This window comes from Helianthus annuus, chromosome 4 (genome assembly GCF_002127325.2).
Source record: "Helianthus annuus cultivar XRQ/B chromosome 4, HanXRQr2.0-SUNRISE, whole genome shotgun sequence".
Classification (NCBI taxonomy): Eukaryota; Viridiplantae; Streptophyta; class Magnoliopsida; order Asterales; family Asteraceae; genus Helianthus; species Helianthus annuus.
In genome coordinates this window covers 5350556-5367354 of record NC_035436.2, presented here as the reverse complement: position 1 = coordinate 5367354, position 16799 = coordinate 5350556, and the positions used below count along the sequence as shown (strand labels likewise).

At 35.9% G+C, this 16799-nt stretch overlaps 1 long non-coding RNA gene across 1 annotated transcript; it reads left to right on the top strand.

Annotated features, from left to right (window-relative positions):
* Positions 1–1812: 1812 nt before the first annotated feature.
* LOC118491695 lies at positions 1813–14910 on the top strand. The gene is made up of 3 exons (XR_004891947.1): positions 1813–2205; positions 13836–13897; positions 14712–14910. It is a non-coding gene; the product is annotated as an uncharacterized LOC118491695 (long non-coding RNA).
* Positions 14911–16799: the final 1889 nt, after the last annotated feature.

Genomic DNA, 16799 nt, shown 5'->3' with positions numbered 1-16799 from the left:
GATGTCAGCACAAACGTGCACATAAAGTATTCATAATTTTTGTGAAGGTATATTTTTTTGTAATTTTAATGTTTATTATATGTTGTTATTTTTATTTTATTTTTTGAACAGCAAATTTGGATCACTGATGAATCACTAGAATATTATCGTGCCACCAGCAGAAGCACCCGATCATATCTATCTCCACTAAACAATAATGTCTATACACAAATTCAATTCAAGAGAAACCTAAAATCTGGAAAAAAAAAACCTTTGTGGGAACCAAACCCGAACCTAATGGTCCATAAGCCTTTTGTTTCACTCATAAGATGCCACTAGACTATAATGTTATCCATATGCGGGGTTGGTTCTGGTACGAACCATATTTATCCTACAAATCATAAGAACAGATCCTAGCAATTAAAGAAAGTTAAATTAGCACATACCAAAACAATACGTACATAAAAGTAGCACTTTTGAATTATATTAGCATATGAAATTAATCAAAATAATTGATTTTGCACATATTTGAATGATATCAGCACTTTTTTAATGAACACATTGAAAACAAATGGAAGATCGAAATAAAGAATTAATTGATTGTTAGCCTATTTATAGGGAATTCAATATAATTGATATTATTTAAGATATTATTTTATATATTTTATAATTTCTCTATAATTGGTTGGATGTCGCGTGACAATTTTTAAATGGTTCTTACAATTTGCATACGAAATATGGTTTGTATTTTATCCTACTCTATCCATATGCTACTATGGTTTTTTTTACGTTGAATACTTTCGTTGAATTCTTGTTTCTAACCTCGCCTCATTCTGACAAGACAAATGGGTGGTTTTTTATTCCTAACTAGAAGAGTAACCCGTCGCGACACGGTGGGGGACTAGATTTATATTACATCAAACCCGTTGTCATTGAGTTACATAGAGAGACGTACATTGATGCCATCATCAGATGTTAAGGAAAACGATAAAGAAAGGCACGGACCTTACATTTTAAGAAAAAGCTAAATGCACTTGGTTAGCAATATTAGCTTACAAATCATGTTCTTGTATAGTATCTCATTTATTGTTGGACATATAAAAGATATATCCCATATATATGCAGATACTATATATGCTTCTCCATTTAAAAAAAATATTAAAAACCATACACTGTTAAATAAAAACCTACAGTTGCGTATTAGTTTAGTTTATATTAAACACAATCTAGAGAGAAAAATTTCGACAATAAAAAAGAAATGCAAGTATCAGAAACAAAAAAAAAACAAATAAATATAGCATACCTGATACATTCACCCTCATTTGTAGCAACCACTATTGGAGAAAAAGTGTAATATACGAAACTTTCAAAACCCTAAGATGATAAATGCTATAAGTAGTACGGCATATTATTATGTCGGATAATTTGTGTTTAGAACGTTGGTGTGTATTTATACTAGTGACGTCTAAGATCTAGATAATTAATATACCAATATTACAATGTAGGTACGTAACATATTTTATTATCACTTAAAATAAATAGAGACATAATGTTGTGGAAACAAACTAACGTGAGAAATAATTGCCTTTGCAAAGGATGTCTTTTATTGTATAATAAAAATAATAATAAAATAAATAATAATAATAATAATAATAATAATAATAATAATAATAATAATAAATAACCAAATAAAGGACTGCATTTAGAAAGAATAAAAAAAAGATCCAGTTGTCAAATTCATTCATTTCCAAATTTCGAGCAATTATGGTGAGCCTTATTTCATTCAAAACATTCGACGAAAATCTCGGGATTTCGTATCCATCTCAAACAACCAGCATATTTCGTATTTCTTGATCCATTTATACCCTTTCATCTCCACCAAAACCCTTTTATACTACCGATGATTTCGCCGCCGCCAACCACCGGTTCGAACCTATCTCGCCAGTTTGTTTCGCAGGTGGTTCGTCTGGCTTGAGCCAAATCAAACCCGTTGAGCACCACCACCGCGATTGATCGAGCATCCGGTAAGCTTCTCTTTCCATTCCATTGTTCCTAATTCGGGAGCTCCATGATTGACCCTTTGTTAGCCACCATTGCCGAGTTCTTTTAGTCGTCTCTGTTCACACCAGTGACATACCGATAATTCTGAGCCACCGCATCGACTCCGTCTAAAGGTCTTCGTTGAACCTACCCCACCGCACCGGCCGTCGATTTTCTAGACATAAGGTATCGATACTAAACCGCTTATCTTTACCACCAAGTCGTTACTCTATTAACATATTACATGAACGATTGTAGAAGATACAAACTGTTTTCTTATAACATTCTAAATTCATCCTTGCTCATGTCACGTAAAACTTATTGTAAGCGACAATGAAATGAAGAACCAAATTGAAAATATGAATTGAACACCTTTCTGAACCTTTCTCCGATCACCAGAGGTGATACCGGGTTGGTGACTGTCTTCCCACGTTGTTTAGCAGGAAGAACGTTGCTCATACTATTTCTGAAAAAAAAAAAATTAGTAAAGATGAGTCTTTTTAACATGAGAACATGATTTGATAAAGCAATTGAGCATATGAAGCTTCGTGTACCTTTCCTGCCTCATGTTTGAGAATTTAGAGAGAGATTGTCTTGGAAATATATAACACCCTTGAATTTATACTAAAATTAATAGCTATTTTATACCAAAAGATGATAGCTTAACATAAGTTTCAAAAATGTTACACATCTTAGTCTACTAAGGACTAAGATAGAACGTACTAAGTCGTTTAAGAATTTGTTTACAACCAAAGAACAACAATTTAACAAGTTCAAAACATAGCGGAAGCTTCGAAGTGGAGTGTTCGGTTCATCATCAAAATCACTTGATCGCCATCCATGTGACCCACCTAATTACCTATGATCAACCAATAAATCATTAGCTTTGACGTTTATAAATAATAAGATATCAAGGTTTAACATCATATTGAGAATAACAAAAATATAAAAGTTTTCCAGGCTCCACCGTAACTTACGGTGCCCCCGTAAGTTACGGTGAGTGCTGGAAATTCTTGGATCCACCGTAATTCAGTAGAAAACCACCGTAAATCATTAATCTCTACCGTAATTTACGGTGACACCGTAATTTACGGTAGCACCTGGGAATTCATGTTTTTGTTTGGTTTAAGCATTTCAACCAAAATTCCAACTCTCGGATTTCAGTATTCTGCATTATCAATGTAATAAAAGTCTGATATTTCTAGCACGTCATAATATAACCAACTACATACAACAATCTATCATATTCCGGAATGTAGATCATGTTTTACTTGATTATTTGACCCGTTTGGCTTGTCTATGGAATTCCTTCCTTTATGACAACTACCAACGAGTTTAATTTATTATTCAACCAAGTATTCAATGCAACAATGCCATCGCTTCAATTCATAATAACTAGTAATTTTGATAATCAACTACAATGATCTAATTTCACATAATGTAACGAGTCATGTTACATACCTTTAAAGTAAACCCTTCAACGTGCATCCACACCGGTTTGTCCGCTAGATGCCCCGGCTTCCTTCCCTAAAGAGTTCAAGCACTTTATGTTTAGAACTCCATGTTTTACACACATAACGCACATTCGTCTTACTTCGTATTTATGCGTTTAAAACTTAACAATTCAGTTTTCAAGCCTTCTTTGAGGCATTTCAACAAACATCATGAGGGCAGAATTTCTATATCATTCTTATTCATGTTTATGGATTGCTAATTAGTTAACTTAACTTCAATTAAGCCATCATATATCATGTAAACATCATATCTTCATGGAGCTATTTTCTAAGGTCAATTTACACTAAAATAACCACTCAAAATCCTAGAGTTCATCATCATCATGAAAAACCCACAACCCACCTTCAAGGTGTTCATGGAATTTTCCTTAATTTGGTCATGTTTAGCATGAAATCAGTTAGGTTTCACTTCTAAACACCTCGTCACTTCTAATCAAACCTAATAACACACATGCAACATAAATTCTCTGATTTTCTAAAATCATGAGAATTTCAAACGAAGAATTAACACGAATTTTTACATACCTTGGAATCCTCTTGTGATGAGAATCACTAATCTATGTTTAGATTTCGATTTGGACTTGATTTGGGCTTTCAATTTGAGCTTTTTGTGACAAGTTAGGGTTTTGAAGATATCCCTGGTCGCCCCCTTCTCTCTTGATCGACCCAACACCAGGTTTTTGGGTGTTTGGTTACTAATTGTAACTTAAGTTTTAGTTTTTGACAATTCAGGCCCCTCTACTTTGTTCTACACATTGTTTAGTAGGTTTTAACCCTTCATGAGCTATTTTTAGTCTATCAACTAACTAGGTTAGAAGTTTCTAGTTAGTAAATTTCCGTTTATTTATAATTTATAATTTTAACATAAGGTTTTATATTTTCGGGGTGTTACAAGTCCACCCCCCTTAGAAGGGGTTTCGTCCCCGAAACCGAATTACGTACCAAATAATGTAGGGTGGAGTCGTCGCATCTCCTCCTCGGACTCCCATGTAGTGTCTGACCCCTTTCTGTGCTCCCATTTGACTTTGACTTGGCTTATTATCTTGTTCCTCAAACTTTTCTCCTTACGATCTAAAATCGCAATTGGTTTTACTGCATAGTTGAGGCTGTTATCCACCTCGATGTCATCGTAGTGGATATGAGCAGTTTCGTCGGCCAAACATTTTCGAAGATGTGATACGTGGAATGTGCTATGAATTCCACTCAACTCTTCGGGTAATTCAAGTCGATAAGCCACTTTACCAACCCGTTCAGTGATTCTAAATGGCCCAATAAATCTCGGGCTTAACTTTCCCCTTTTTCTGAATCTAATAATACCCTTCCATGGGGAAACCTTTAGCATGACCATATCGCCAACCTGAAACTCAATTGGCCTATTTCTTTTATCTGCGTATGCCTTTTGCCGGTCTTGAGCCGCTTTCAAGTGTGCCCGAACTATGTCGATTTTCGCATTTGTAGCTCGGATTATATCACTTGGTGCTAGCCCTCGCGGACCCACTTCTCCCCAACATACCGGAGTCCGACACTTTCTGCCATATAATAGCTCATACGGGGCCATTTTAATGCTCGCGTGATAGCTATTGTTATATGCGAATTCGACCAAGGGTAAATGGACATCCCAACTACCCCCAAAGTCAATAATGCAAGCCCGCAGCATATCACCCAATGTTTGTATTGTTCTTTCGCTCTGCCCATCCGTTTGTGGATGGTAAGCAGTGCTAGGGAACAATTTAGTTCCCATCTGTTCTTGGAATTCACGCCAGAATTTCGAAGTAAACCGGGTATCTCTGTCTGACACAATGGATATCGGTACCCCATGCCTTGCTATGATTTCATTGGTGTAAACCTCCGACATTTTCTCAGATGTATAAGTCTCACGAATGGGAATAAAGTGAGCGCTTTTAGTTAACCTATCCACGACTACCCAAATAGCATCAAAACCACGACTTGTTTTAGGCAGTTTGATCAATAGGTCCATCGTAATTTGCTCCCATTTCCAAACCGGAATTTCTAACGGTTGAAGTTTACCATATGGCCTTTGATGTTCCGCCTTGACTTGTAGGCACGTCAAACACCTTTCCACGTATTTCACGGTTTCCCGCTTCATTCCGGGCCACCAATAGTTTTGCTTCAAATCATGATACATCTTGGTCGCTCCCGGGTGAATGGAATAGCGGGATTTATGAGCTTCATCAAGTAGAAGCTTCTTAACCTCACATGTGTTAGGGACCTAGATTCTATTAAAACGAGTCTTTAGGCCGTGACTGCCTACCTCTAGGTCTTTAACTTGGCCGATAATTCTTTCCTTTTTCCAGTTTTCTGCCTTTACAGCTTCATCTTGTGCTTCTCGAATTCGTTCTAGCAAGCTTGAAGTCACAACCAGTTGCATTGATCGTACCCGTATCGGGGTATAATCTGTTTTGCGGCTCAGCGCATCGGCCACTACATTAGCCTTTCCTGGGTGATAACGTATTTCACAATCATAGTCTTTCACCGTTTCCAGCCATCTTCTTTGTCGCATGTTTAACTTCTTCTGATCGAAGAAGTATTTCAAACTCTTGTGGTCGGTAAATATGGTGCACTTTACCCCATACAAGTAGTGCCTCCATATTTTTAATGCAAACACTACCGCCGCCAACTCGAGATCGTGTGTGGGATATTTCTTCTCGTGTATCTTCAATTGCCTCGAGGCATAGGCTATTACCTTGCCCCGTTGCATCAACACGCAACCGAGTCCTGATAGTGAAGCATCCGAATAAACCTCCATGTCTTCGACTCCGTCCGGCAATGTTAGTACCGGAGCTTGAGTTAACTTTTCTTTTAGCGTTTGAAACGCTTTCTCTTGGTCAACACCCCAAATGAACCTCTCTTTCTTTCGTGTTAGCTTTGTTAGTGGTGACGCAATCTTGGAGAAATCTTGAATGAATCTCCTGTAATACCCCGCAAGCCCCAAGAAACTTCTAATTTCTGAAGGGTTCTTCGAGGGATTCCATTTTGACACGACCTCTATCTTTGACGGATCCACCAGTACTCCGTCGGCACTTATAACATGGCCAAGAAATTGTACCTCTCGTAACCAAAAGGCACATTTAGAGAATTTTGCGTAAAGCTTCTCTCGTCTAAGGGTTTCTAACACTTCTCGTAAGTGATGTGCGTGTTCAGCTTCACTTTTCGAATATACCAATATATCATCGATAAACACGATGACCGACTTATCCAGCATTGGTTTGCAAACCCGGTTCATGAGGTCCATGAAAGCCGCGGGTGCGTTTGTTAGCCCGAATGACATCACGAGGAATTCGTAATGTCCGTATCTCGTGCGGAAAGCCGTTTTCGGCACATCTTCTTCTTTGACCTTTAATTGATGATACCCCGATCTAAGGTCAATTTTAGAAAACCAGCTCGCACCTTGTAGTTGGTCGAATAAATCGTCTATCCTCGGGAGCGGGTATCGGTTCTTTACCGTGAGTTTGTTTAACTCCCGGTAATCGATACACATGCGCATACTCCCATCTTTCTTTCTCACGAACAATACCGGTGCGCCCCAAGGAGACACACTCGGCCTTATGAATCCCTTGTCGAGCAGGTCTTGGATTTGGGACATCAATTCTTGTAATTCTGACGGCGCAAGTCGGTACGGGGCTTTTGCTACGGGTTTCGCGCCCGGAATCAATTCGATCCCGAACTCTACTTCCCGTTCGGGCGGTATCCCCGGTAAATCTTCCGGAAAAACATCTTCATAATCTCGTACTACCGGTACATCTCCAATCTTTCGTGATTCTTTTTCGGGTTCATTAGCGTATATCATAAATGCCTTGCATCCTTGCTTCATTAGCTTGTGTGCTTTCAACATTGAGCATACTATGGGATTGCCTCCTTTTTCGCCATAGATGGTGACGTGTTTCCCGCTCGGAGATGTCAGTTTTATCTCTTTACGGAAACACACGACCTTTGCATGGTGTCGAGATAGCCAATCCATCCCAACGACGACTTGAAATTCTCCCATCGACATCGGGATTAGATTTATCAAATATTCTTCATCGTCAATGCTCAGTTTGCAATTTTCACATACATCGCAAACAATAAAACTTTTATTATTACCTATCTCTACTTCTAAGGGCACAGGTAATTTAGTTAGAACAAATGAAGGATGTCGAATAAATCCATATGAAACAAAATAACACACGTGCAGGAATCGAGTTTACAGTAAATATACCTGAGACCACGTCAGGTTCAATCTTTGCTTCTGCGGCGGTTAGTTGAAAAGATCTTGCCTTGGCTTTAGGGGCTTCACCCTTCGGTTCCCGCCCATCCTTCTTTTCAACCAATTCCGGGCATTCAGACTTCTTATGACCCGTTCGATAACAATTATAACAAACCGTCACCTTCTCCGGGCACGATATGGCTATATGTCCCGTTTTCTTGCATATAGGACAAGGCTTATCCTTGTAACGACATTCGCCTTTATGACCCTTCCCGCAAATTCTGCAACTTGGTGACCCGCCTTTCGTATCAGATTTCCTTGCGCTCTCATTTGTTCGTGCCTTCTTAGTAGGGCTTGGATTTACATCATGTGCTCTCCGTTCACCCCTTTCGATACTCTTTTTCAGCTCGATTTCCCTCTCCCGAGCAGCATTTATAATCTCGGTAAGGGTCTCGTATTTGGAAGGGGTGATAAACTCCCTATACTCGGCACTCAACATGTTATGATAGTAGTATATCTTTTGTTCTTCGTTTGTCACTAGATCGTCACAAAACTTCATTTTGTCCATAAACGTTGCCGTGATCTTGTCTATGGTCTCGTTTTTTTGCCTGAGCTGCATGAACTCTTCCTTGATTTTATTCATAACCGCTTTGGGGCTATGATGCTTCAGAAATGGCGTCTTGAATTCATCCCAAGTCATGACCTTAACAGCTTCAATACCGATCTCTCTCTTCTTGTTATCCCACCAATCTTTTGCTTGATTTCTTAGTTGACCCGTACCATAGGCTACATAGTCATCTACATCACAATAGGTCCTCTCGAATACCCCTTCGATATCACTTAGCCATCTTTGGCACACTATTGGGTCAACCTCCCCATTGTATATCGGTGGTTTACAGGCCATGAATTCCTTGTATGAACAAGGTTTCCGTCCTCCATGTTTTTCCTTTTCAAGTTTTGAGTCATCCTCTAATTTCTTGATTCTATCTTCTACCATTGATAGAACTGTGTTTTGAATTCTATCAATGAAGCCTGTCAGACTGTTTTCGATTGCCTTTCCAACCTCTTCGGCAATCACTTCTCTCACTTGTTCGGTGACTCTTGGCACCGCATCATCATTACCTTTATCAGCCATCTCTATTTCTGAAATGTTTACACAAGTTGTTAAAACATTCCATTTATAACACATGCTGTTCTTGTTTGATTCAATCAAGTTCATAACTTGATTTAGTCGTTCTTGCTTTTGATTCAATCAAGTTCACAACTTGATTTGATCGTTCTTGCTTTTGATTCAATCAAGTTCACAACTTGATTTGATCGTTCTTGCTTTTGATTCAATCAAGTTCACAACTTGATTTGATCGTTCTTGCTTTTGATTTCTTGTATTTAAATGAGCCTACTTGCTCTTTTCATGCATATTTGTTCATTTCTCATTCTTTACGTAATATAAAATTTATTAACAGAAGTTAGTTCTTACCGGATGGTCGATCAAGCTTGAACCGAACACTTATTGATAACCTGAGGCTCTGATTACCAACTTGTAACACCCTTGAATTTATACTAAAATTAATAGCTATTTTATACCAAAAGATGATAGCTTAACATAAGTTTCAAAAATGTTACACATCTTAGTCTACTAAGGACTAAGATAGAACGTACTAAGTCGTTTAAGAATTTGTTTACAACCAAAGAACAACAATTTAACAAGTTCAAAACATAGCGGAAGCTTCGAAGTGGAGTGTTCGGTTCATCATCAAAATCACTTGATCGCCATCCATGTGACCCACCTAATTACCTATGATCAACCAATAAATCATTAGCTTTGACGTTTATAAATAATAAGATATCAAGGTTTAACATCATATTGAGAATAACAAAAATATAAAAGTTTTCCAGGCTCCACCGTAACTTACGGTGCCCCCGTAAGTTACGGTGAGTGCTGGAAATTCTTGGATCCACCGTAATTCAGTAGAAAACCACCGTAAATCATTAATCTCTACCGTAATTTACGGTGACACCGTAATTTACGGTAGCACCTGGGAATTCATGTTTTTGTTTGGTTTAAGCATTTCAACCAAAATTCCACCTCTCGGATTTCAGTATTCTGCATTATCAATGTAATAAAAGTCTGATATTTCTAGCACGTCATAATATAACCAACTACATACAACAATCTATCATATTCCGGAATGTAGATCATGTTTTACTTGATTATTTGACCCGTTTGGCTTGTCTATGGAATTCCTTCCTTTATGACAACTACCAACGAGTTTAATTTATTATTCAACCAAGTATTCAATGCAACAATGCCATCGCTTCAATTCATAATAACTAGTAATTTTGATAATCAACTACAATGATCTAATTTCACATAATGTAACGAGTCATGTTACATACCTTTAAAGTAAACCCTTCAACGTGCATCCACACCGGTTTGTCCGCTAGATGCCCCGACTTCCTTCCCTAAAGAGTTCAAGCACTTTATGTTTAGAACTCCATGTTTTACACACATAACGCACATTCGTCTTACTTCGTATGTATGCGTTTAAAACTTAACAATTCAGTTTTCAAGCCTTCTTTGAGGCATTTCAACAAACATCATGAGGGCAGAATTTCTATATCATTCTTATTCATGTTTATGGATTGCTAATTAGTTAACTTAACTTCAATTAAGCCATCATATATCATGTAAACATCATATCTTCCTGGAGCTATTTTCTAAGGTCAATTTACACTAAAATAACCACTCAAAATCCTAGAGTTCATCATCATCATGAAAAACCCACAACCCACCTTCAAGGTGAACGTGCATCCACACCGGTTTGTCCGCTAGATGCCCCGACTTCCTTCCCTAAAGAGTTCAAGCACTTTATGTTTAGAACTCCATGTTTTACACACATAACGCACATTCGTCTTACTTCGTATTTATGCGTTTAAAACTTAACAATTCAGTTTTCAAGCCTTCTTTGAGGCATTTCAACAAACATCATGAGGGCAGAATTTCTATATCATTCTTATTCATGTTTATGGATTGCTAATTAGTTAACTTAACTTCAATTAAGCCATCATATATCATGTAAACATCATATCTTCCTGGAGCTATTTTCTAAGGTCAATTTACACTAAAATAACCACTCAAAATCCTAGAGTTCATCATCATCATGAAAAACCCACAACCCACCTTCAAGGTGTTCATGGAATTTTCCTTAATTTGGTCATGTTTAGCATGAAATCAGTTAGGTTTCACTTCTAAACACCTCGTCACTTCTAATCAAACCTAATAACACACATGCAACATAAATTCTCTGATTTTCTAAAATCATGAGAATTTCAAACGAAGAATTAACACGAATTTTTACATACCTTGGAATCCTCTTGTGATGAGGATCACTAATCTATGTTTAGATTTCGATTTGGACTTGATTTGGGCTTTCAATTTGAGCTTTTTGTGACAAGTTAGGGTTTTGAAGATATCCCTGGTCGCCCCCTTCTCTCTTGATCGACCCAACACCAGGTTTTTGGGTGTTTGGTTACTAATTGTAACTTAAGTTTTAGTTTTTGACAATTCAGGCCCCTCTACTTTGTTCTACACATTGTTTAGTAGGTTTTAACCCTTCATGAGCTATTTTTAGTCTATCAACTAACTAGGTTAGAAGTTTCTAGTTAGTAAATTTCCGTTTATTTATAATTTATAATTTTAACATAAGGTTTTATATTTTCGGGGTGTTACAAAATAATAATAATAATAATAATAATAATAATAATAATAATAATAATAGTAGTAGTAGTAGTAGTTTCTGTTGATCCTAATAATAATAATAATTCTACAAAGCTTCGTGTACCTTTCCTGCATCATGTTTGAGAATTTAGAAAGAGATTGTCTTGGAAATAATAATAATAATAATAATAATAATAATAATAATAATAATAATAATAATAATAATAATAATAGTTTCTGTTGATCCTAATAATAATAATTCTACAAAGCTTCGTGTACCTTTCCTGCATCATGTTTGAGAATTTAGAAAGAGATTGTCTTGGAAATAATAATAATAATGATAATAATAATAATAATAATAATAATAATAATAATAATAATAATAATAATAATAATAATAATAATAGTTTCTGAAGATCCTAATAATAATAATTCTATAAAGTTTTTGTGAAATGAAGTTCAAAACATCTTAGTCTCAGTTTTATGAGAAACTAACTATAATGACTATAACCAATGAAATCAAGTATAACAGTTTATTAATCTATATATTTAAAATATGTTCTGGTTGTATAAGTAAATAATTTGTGATAAAAATAAACTGGTTAATATTTACCTACTAATATTTCTACCACTTCAAAGCTCGTCATCCAAATTATCACTGCATGTATATGCAAATAATAACATAATTGTGTGTATGTGACAATAAATGAACCTTACATCCTAATTAGAGTTTATTGTTCCTATATATATATATATATATATATATATATATATATATATATATATATAGAGGATCCTGTACAAAGTGGGACTTTTGTAAGAAGTGTGAGAAATAATTTGGGAGTGACAAGTGTCCTTTATCCTAATTAATTCAAAAGGGTATATTAGTAATTTGACTTTCTTATCATTTAATTGATTTCAAAGACAACTGCCAAAAAAAAAACTTGCGATGAGTTTTTATAGGGATGAATCGAATTTTGAATTAGGAGAAATTTTAGGAAACATTATACATCTGATTCTTTTATCTTCTTCATCATCTTTTAATCGCAACATCTTTTAATCATGTATCGTTCATGACGTGGTGTTTTAAACATCTGGATACATTATTCATGGCGTGGTATTTTAAACATCTGGAGACATTGACTATGATTCAAGTCATGGTATTTTATCAGGAGACATTGTTCATGGTGTGGTGTTTTAAACATCTGGAGACATTGTTCATGGCGTGGTGTTTTAAACATCTGGAGACATTGTCTATGATTCAAGTCATGGTGTTTTATCTGACTCGAATTCCAGATAAAACACCATAACTTGAATCATAGTCATGGTGTTTTAAAATCTGGGAATATTTTGTATTGATAAAACACCATGACTTGAATCATAGATGTTCTGGGAATGTTGTGTATTGATAAAACACCATGACTTGAATCATAGATGTTTAAAACAACACGCCATGAACAATGTCTCCAGATAAAACACCATGACTTTGAATCATAGATGTTTAAAACACCACGCCATGAACAATGTCTCCAGATAAAACACCATGACTTGAATCATAGTCATGGTGTTTACGATTTTTATACAATGTCTCCAGATAAAACACCATGACTTGAATCATAGATGTTTAAAACACCACGCCATCAACAATGTCTCCAAATAAAACACCATGACTTGAATCATAGTCAATTTATCCAGTTTTTTTAAAACACCATGCCATGAACCTGATTACAGTTCTCTTTATGATAATTTATGACGAATATGCAACCAAAGACATCCTACAATTAAGGTGAATCATTAATTCTGATATTTAAGGAAAAAGGAGTGAATGTAGGAGTTTTTTGGTCGTGTATGATATGGTTACCATATTTCAAACATTGAAAAAGACACTATTGCCCTTCAATTTTACATAAGGTCCCTCTAATTAAAACACAATTTACATTTTTATACCCTATTGATCTCAGCCATTAGATCAAATATCTAATGGTTTAAAACACTTCTTACCCTTCTTACATTTTAGACACTTTTTACCATATCCCTACCCTATATATATATATATATATATATATATATATATATATATATATATATATATATATATATATATATATATATATATATATATATATGTATAGAGTAAGGTTAACATACAAAAAGCCTTATCATACATCACGTAGGAGACAATGGTAACCGTTGGATCAGGGTTATAATCACGCATGGGACCACATAATCACGCATGGGATCACATAATCACGCATGGGACCACATAATCACGCATGGGACTATAATCACGCACGTTCTATGATAATAACGCACGTTATATTTTTTGTCATGTATGTTAATGTAGGTTAAGCCCTGAAGTACATTATACTTTCTCTTATAGGTTTTCATAAACGATTGGGAAGAAGTTAGCATTGCCGGTATTGTCATCGTAGATTGCTTAAGGTACGGATTTTGTGGTCTCTTGCTTTTGGCATAATATTGTTTTCTATTCTCATAGTGAACGGATATTCGGTCCGTCACTCGTAGCGTAAAGTGTTTACTCGCTTCATAATATTGTAGTATCTATCGTCACTGATCTATGATTTATTGTTACACATCTCGTATTGAATTATTGCCTTTAATACGCATACGAAAGGTTACACTTTTTTTTCACTCATTGTCGCATGTTCTCATAAGTTTTATTATTTATTATTGATCATTGGCTAGATGTGATATAGCCTTAGTGTATCGTTAGTGTATTTGCCTTGACTTGAGTGAATCGTTTTATTGACCTCAATACCCGAGCATATCCACCTATGGGGACATAGGGCGTCATCATAGGCACAGTTGACGTGCACCATCTGTGACGGTGTGAAAGGCCCACGGTGTCTCTATATTGTATTGTGTGCAAAGTGATTGCACTTATTGATTATTGAGAGGCGTATGGATCGATCCTAGGAGTGTAAGTGTAAGTGTTAGTGGTAGTGGTAGTGGGATAGGTGTGAGTGCCCAGATCCCCTCTACATAATGGTGCATTGGAACTGCAGCTAATGTATAAAGTGTTAGTGTTTATTGTTAGTGGCTCACATGGGTATTTCTAATATACCTTTATGGTATTCATCAGTGATCATTCAGCGTATTGTATTGTTTACATCGTTAAAGTGTTTAGTGTATTGCTTCTATCATTTATGTGTTAGTGCTATTGTTTCTCCGTTACTGGGCAATTTTTGGCTCAACCGTTTCTTTTTGTTGTTTTCTTTTATTATGTCTTAAACAGATACTCAGGGAAATCGGGGAAATGTGTGAAGAGTGATAATAAAAAGCTAGAGTTGGAACAAGGAGTTTAATAAAACCTTATATTCAATAAATTTAGACACTTATGTTTTTCTGTTGACACCGTTATGTCATTTTAGGGATTTTTGTTTTTAAACCTATGGAATTTATGTTTTAATTAAGTTATTAATTATCTCTGATTACCGAATTGTGTAACACGTCAGCCCTAATCAGTCTCAACAGAAAAACATATATGCCATAGTTTTTTATTTATGTTTGTATATTTATGTTGTTGGGGGTTAAGGATGAAAAACACAATAGTTTTTAAAACAGCTGTTTTGCAAAAGATTCATCCACTGTTTAAAGGTATTGTCTCATCTCATAAAATGTTGTTTTCTGTAACGACTGTTGAGTTGCTACTGGTGCGAACATCTGTTATTCACAACAACAGTATCCAAAGAATTGTCAATGATTAACTTTATAGAAGTTTTGAACATCTGTTATTGCTCAACGTCTTTAAATGAAGACGTTTTCACCGCTGTTGATTTACCACTACTCAACAGTGCTGACAATCTGTTATTGGTCAACTGTTATTGCTCAAGTTGTTACTGGTGCGAACATCTGTTATTCCCAACAACAGTTTCCAAAGAATTGTCAATGATTAACACAATAGAATTCTGGACATCTGTTATTGCTCAATGTCTTTAAATGACGAGGTTTTTTACTGCTGTTGATTTACCACTGCTCAACAGTTCTGAACATCTGTTATTGCTCAACTGTTGATTTACCATTGCTTGCCATGTAGATTATTGTTGGTCTTTAAATGAAGATATTTTTTTATATTTCTTTATGGCAGAGCTTTAAAATTTTTCCTTTCAGTTTCTTGATATTTAATTTTATAGTTTTCACATGAAAATTTATTGTTTAAATGTTTTGCATTAAATGGCTGCTGATATTTAATATCAATCTATTCGTTTATATTAAAAGTCTGTTGAAAGGACTGCTAAGTTACTATTGTTGTATAAGATCTGTTGTTGCCCAACAGTGGTTTCCAAATATTGCTGAAGGGTATTGTCTGTTCTCTTAACATCTGTTGTTGGCCAACAATGGTTTCCGCAACAACTGTCAACCATTATCAGAGCAGAGGTTGTGACGTGGACAAATGTTAGCCATCAGATCTTTCTAACTTCTAACACGCCAGCATTCACCTTTTCACTTTATAAACCACTGCTTCATCCCCAAACAGAGGTTTTACTTTCATCTGGAGTTTAAAATTCAGCAGTAAGGTTTCCACCTTCTTCAACACTTCTTCGTTAACCTCTCGCAACTTTCAATTCCGATCATGACTTTGGTAATGAAAAAATCGCATAACTACGTTGCTATTTTTGAGAAAACCGAGAACAATACTCTATATCATTCGATGATTGATATTCTTACATCATCAAAATATAAGGTCATTCTTACCACCGACGCACCCATTTTCCAAGAGACGCTTCGTGATTTTTGGGCTAATGCGAATATTGAAGAACAAAACAATGTGGCTGTAAGTATAACTTCAAAAGTCGGAGGTGAATCGGTTGCTATTACCCCCAGTACCATATCAACAACATTTTAGGTATACGACTTGGCAGGTAAGACCTCTTTGCCGAAAAATGAGATTCAAACATTGTTGGTGCATGCATCTGTCGACTTTGTCTTGTATCGAGTCTTAGACTAGATTGTATAGATCAGGGCACGTTTTACGAAAAAATAGAAAAGTTGTGTGTGTTTTAGGCTGATTCCGCTTGAAATGGAATCTGATCATTTCAAGCAAAATCATAAGTCCTGATTCCGCTCGAATTGTATTTATTGATTTCGCTTGAGGATCTGATTCCGCTTGAGCATGTTCAAGCGAAATCAGGTGTCCTATATATAGTGTTCCGAGCGAAATCATAAGTAAGTAGTGACAATTGTGATTTTCCATACCGAGGTGCTGCCGGTGTGAGATTTGAGCTGTAATCCGTGTTATATCAATCAGAGAAGTGTTTTAAGTGTATTTCTAGCTGTTTCGTACTCAGTTTCTTGTTTTCCGCACCTGAAACTGTTTCAAACT